Source organism: Nanorana parkeri, unplaced genomic scaffold, assembly GCF_000935625.1.
Source record: "Nanorana parkeri isolate BGI_ZX_2015 unplaced genomic scaffold, ASM93562v1 scaffold1939, whole genome shotgun sequence".
In the NCBI taxonomy this organism is placed as follows: Eukaryota; Metazoa; Chordata; class Amphibia; order Anura; family Dicroglossidae; genus Nanorana; species Nanorana parkeri.
In genome coordinates, this window is record NW_017308207.1 from 58,492 (window position 1) to 64,491 (window position 6,000).

The following is a 6,000-nucleotide window of genomic DNA, read 5'->3' on the forward strand; positions in this document are numbered from 1 at the left end:
GACCCCACGGTCTGTCCCAGCTACTGGCCGATATCTTTATTGAATGTGGACACCAAGCTACTGGCTAAAGTCCTATCCATGCGACTGCTTCCCCATGTCCCCTCCTTGGTCCACACAGACCAGGCTGGGTTCGTTCCCTCCAGAGAGGCCAGGGACAACACCACCCAAGTCCTTAATGTTATACACTCGGCCATGTCGAAGGCCATCCCGAGCCTAATTTTGTCCACAGACGCAGAGAAGGCCTTCGATAGGGTTGACTGGTCCTTTCTCCGACTCACCATGGAACATGTTGGGTTGGGTCCGGGCATGCTCGCGTGGGTGCTGGCCTTGTACTCCCATCCAACGGCCAGAGTGTGCGTGAACGTAATGTTGTCAACCCCATTCCCAATTTCAAACGGTACCAGGCAGGGATGCCCACTCTCACCCCTCATTTTTATCCTGACCCTCGAACCCCTACTCCGGACCATCAGAGCCAACCCTAACATCCAGGGCATGCGGGCGGGGAAGACCACGCACAAGGTAGCAGCATTCGCCGACGAACTACTATTTTTCTTAACGGCCCCAGCCACGACCATACCCAACCTACTTGCGGCTCTACAACAGTATGGGGAGATATCCAACTACCATATTAACACCCAGAAGTCGGCAGCCCTCAACCTTACGATCCCACCTCCCATGCTGTCACGACTCTCGCGAAACTTCCCCTACCAGTGGTCTTCCACATCAATTAAATACTTAGGGGTTCTCATACCTCGGAACCTGACTGACGTGTACAGCCTAAATTTCCCACCATTACTGCAAAAAGTTAAGACAGACCTCCAAGGATGGTCCCGTTCCACGTTCTCCTGGACAGGGCGCTGTAACATCATTAAGCAAAATATCCTCCCATGCCTCCTATACCCCTTCCAGACCCTCCCAGTACAGATCCCACGCGCGTTTTTCCGCTCAATGCAAAAAATGGTTTCTGACCGGTAAAATCCCTAGACTGAGACTACCGATCCTGCGACGCCCGAAGGCGGCGGGAGGGCTGGCCCTACCTGACTTCCATCTCTACTACATAGCATCTCACTTATCCCGAGTGATTGACTGGTGCCGCCATGGTGACGTCAAGCCATGGATTGAGCTTGAACAATCTACAACTGACATTCCTCTACTAGTCTTGCCATGGTGCAGCGGTCCAGTTCCCAGGTCTGTTAGATCCCACCCGACGGTGGGATCCACATGGCGGGTGACAAGTCGGGCATTTACTAGGTTGGCATTGTCTGTACAGCCGTCGCCCATGCAACCTATCATAGGTCACCCCGGATTCCCCCCAGGTTTGGAAGATGGCTTATTCCGCCGTCTCCTAGACAGGGGCAAATTCAGGGTCTTACATTTTTTGAACGGCCCATCTTGGCAGACGCTTGGTGCCCACTCCACAGACCCTGATCTTCAGAACTTGGGAACATGGAGATGCCTACAACTCACTCACTTCCTGACATCCCTCCCGACTCCCTCAACCTACTCGAGGAGCCTCTCCACCTTCGAGCAAACTTGCTCTGACACAGGTCCAATAGCGAAAACGCTATCTCTTTTTTACCAGATAGCTCTCAACATCGACCTAGACCCCCCACTATACTTTCTAGACCACTGGGAGCGTGAATTAGAGATCCACTTCTCACAGACTGAGAAAGACAGATTGTTGCAATACTCCCTGAAGTCATCCATCTGCAACAAATATCAGGAGCTGGGCTATAAAAATCCTCACACGCTGGTACAGAACCCCCCATAAACTCCACCAGATGCTCCACGAAATACCAGACACATGCTGGCGCTGCGGCTCATCCCCCGCAGACATGCTCCACATCTTTTGGTCATGCCCCCTTGTGAACCCTTTTTGGACCCGGGTCCATGAGATTGCCCAAAAATTCACAGACCACACCGTCCCAATGGATCCGGCCTTCTTCCTTCTCCATCATAACCAATTCTCGCCTAAGAGTTACTCTAGATCGGTTCTTATCCACCTAGTGAACGCTGCTCGAGCTTGCATCCCATTACTCTGGAAACAGGTAACCCCGCCCTCGGTCAAGCTTTGGTTTTCCAAAATAAACGACATCAGACTCATGGAGGACCTCACCAGCTCCATCCGAGGCACCTCCTCCAAATTCTCAGCCGCCTGGTTTTACTGGATAGATTATACCTCTACCTCGGAATACCGCACGATCATGGATTCCTAACTTATGGCAATGACATGCAGCGATTTACCCATCCTTCTCCATCTCAGCCCCCTTACCCCCTCCCCTGTCTTGTCTTGTGTTTTCCACCCCCTGTCTATACTACATTCCTCCCTATCCTCTCCCGTAAACATGGTAGCATCAGCAATATCCCATGACTGTACCCCCCACACTTAAGGGCGGGGCCGTGAGAGGGTACCCTCCCCTCAATTGCGTTCCAATGACGCCAACGGGGTTCTCTCATGCTTCCATATACCATGTATGCTACCTTCTTGCTGAAGTTTTGATGTATGTATCCCATATGCGCCCGGACCTGCGAGTCCCCACGGGCACAGTTTCCGTTTTTCTATACAACAACAAATAATCTGTTAACCTGAAATAAATAAAGAATTTATAAAAAAAAGAGAGGTAGCACCAAAAACTCATATTTTATAAATAAATAGTTTAGGTTTCATGTGTTAAAATATAGTAACAGAAAATACACTGTAAGTCCTGTTCAAAGTAACCAGTTAGATGTTTAACCCAGGTAGCACCTGGTCGCCTACACTCTTCTTAAAAAAAAACAGCAAGGAACAAGGTGACAACATTCAGTACCCTATATTAATCATTTAAAATTCCCTCTACATTTTTTTTAAAATGACTATACTATTTGCCAACAGCTAAATCTTTAAATATTTTCTGTGGCTAGTAAAAAATCATTCTAGTTCCTGACTCCATCATTTTTTTATGACAATCATTACATTTCGGATTTCCCATTTCTTTCTCTCCTGGCGTTCCCAGTAGGGACACAGATAGTAATAAAAATCTGGCAGGGAATTTAACACCTCTTCCTCTATCCAAAAGAGGATATAGATGGCTATAGATACATTTTAAAGGTCAAGAACACCTTTAGTAAAAAGTACATCAGTCCACTCCCCCAAGAACTCTTGAGCTAACATAACATAGAAACCTGCCACTCAGCTGCTTACTTGCCTTAGCATGAAAAAGGTGGCGTTGTCTGCTGTTTATTCCCTCAGGACGGAGACATTCTTCAGCGCCGGACTCACCTGCACACTGAGCCCCCAAAGACTTAAATGGATCCATACAGGGGATGTCTCTAGTCTTGGAGTATGGACTCAATATACACTTTTTACATTAGGAAGTTCACTGATAAGGTAAATAAACATTTTTCTTCTGGGCCTGTCACTATCTTAATCAATCCAGATGTTCAGTGTCTGAGAATAAGGTTTCTTTTTGATCCTTTTTATAGACTTCTATACTGCTATTGTGAATTTTGGCTGGCTCTTTGCCATTTCCTTTGCCTATCTGCAGGCCATACTCATGCCTTTCACTTTGTTTGTTTGTTACCAGTAGGCAACCCATGCAACACAAAGCAACTTTGTCCCTGTAGAAGACCAGATACTCTTAACTTTTTTCAACTCAAGGGAGCCAATATTTTCAAATAGTGACACAAAATGATCTCTGGGAAAATCCAAGTTAAATTATTACCTATAATACCTTGATGGTGGGGAGATTTAACAGTTTTTGTATACATCATGGCAAAGGTATTGGTGTTTCAATAAAATGTACAAAAAATCTAAATTTTATAAAAGGTAGAAATGTATGAGTGCATGAAATTAAAAAGCAGTGGCACTTCTGCCTGTCCTTTCTATGTGTCAGATGAGCTTGTATTGTACAAAATTATTGATATGCATTATTTGACCATGCTTGGCATTTCACATTTTTTTCTTTTTGGGATTTTACATAAATAAAATTAAAAGCTGACTATTGTAAGCACCCCTGTCAGTGTTAATTGGTTTGTCTCAATCCCCTAACTAGCACTTTTGCTGGGCAGATTGGTCTATTAAAGGAATTTGAAAAATAACAGACTTAAGGTAGCCATACATTGTATGATTTTCATTTGTAAATCGTACATGAGCGGACTTTCAAAAGAGAATTGAACAGTTGATGTTACATTGCTTTTTTTTCATTTTTGATATTGTGATCGAAATTTTCTGATCACAATCAATGAAGCAGTGGGGTTTTTGTTCTGCAAAATTCGTAGCAACAACACAGCACGTGGGCAAAAGGAAATTATTTCCGTTATTCGTCAACAATTGGCAAGTTAGTATGGCTAACGAATGATTTTCGAGATCGACATTTGACTTTGCTTGATGGGGTATTCGAGCTATCGAAACAGAAATTTACAAATGGAAATCTACTAGTGTATGGCCACCTTTACTGGCCGGATCACTAGGTGACAATATAGGGGGGAAAGCCTAAAAAAAAAAAAGTGCAGCCACAAAATTTAAGGATTAGTAGACTGTGATTTATTAAACATTTATTTGCTTTGTGTTTAGATACACTTTAAGCCTGTTCTGGGAGATTTTGTTTTAATATTGAACAAATAAAAAAAAATTTAAATAGATTTTTTTATAGCGTGCTTAGCAAAGTATCCTAAAAATGTACCACAGGATGTCTGAAAGCTGGAAAAGCAGGTAGTCTTGTTTTATTCTATGTTTAGAGAGAATCTGTCCAAACCAACTGAGCTTTTTGACATGAATACCTATTTTATTTAACCCTTTAGTGAATGGGTAGGGGTACAAGTAAAGGTACCACAATGCAAATAAGCCCCCTTGCCCGCAGACCCCCACAACCACCTGGTCAGGGTTGTGGGGAAGAGGCCTTTGTCCCCATTGGCATGGGGACACCCTTCCAATGCAGAGGCCAAGTGGCCTGGTAAGGCGCAGGGAGGGGGGTGCTCGATCGTCCCCCCCTTTTCCTGCCCTGCCGGGCCAGTGCTCGGATCAAGGGTCTGGTAGCAATGTTAGGGGGACCCCATGTTTCCCCCCCAACTTTGGGGGGCTGGGGTTCCCCCTAAAAATCCTACCAGACCTAAAGGGCCTGGTAGGGATTTTGGGGGGGACCCCACACACTTTTTTTGTTTAAACTTGGCGGGGTCCCTCCTAACATTCCTACCAGACCTAAAGGGTCTGGTATGAATTGGGGGGGGGGCCTCATGCTTTTTTTTTCTTTCTTCTGCAATGGAAAATGGAACGAAATTTCGTCCTGGCTAGCGCTAATGAATTTTGTCCGAATCCGAATCCCGAAAAACAAAATAACGCAAAATCTGAATCAAAGCGAAACAAAACAAATGTTTTGCCGGTGCACATGTCTAATGCTTATAATACTGCTGAAGTGTTAGGGAAACTGGGATGCAAGGTATTTGTTCTAGATTGCATATCTTATTGGTAGTATAGAAACTAGGGAGGGAATGAGTTGCTGATGAATGACAGTTGCATGATATCTTTGAGGCAATATTGGTAGTTCTAGAAGTGAAGACATGTTTGTTTCCAGCAGATATTACAGTTGCTTTTCAAATGTTTAAAAAAAAAGAATTTGTATCAGGATGACACAAACGTGGAGCTTGCTTTTCTCACATGAAAATTACCTGATTTATTCCTCAAAATCGGAAGTATGAAATAAAATATAGCAAGAGCAATCATCCTGGCTTACAGCAGAAAAGCAGCCATTCAGATGTAAGAACATTTTCTTTGGATTTTCATATATTTCCAGTAAACTGGGACACTAACCATTAAGTAGGACAAAGCACTGGCTCAAATCAGCAGTGTAAAAGCTTCCAGACTTTGTACTTTCACCTTTTAAGTTTATTATAGAAATATAAAAAAATAAAGCTTACTAAGTCTAATGAGGTTAAGAGGTTAACAGAGAGTATAGCATATTACAAAAAAAACTAATTCCATCGTGTAAAACTATTTAATAAAAGAGAATGAAAACAGTTGAAAAT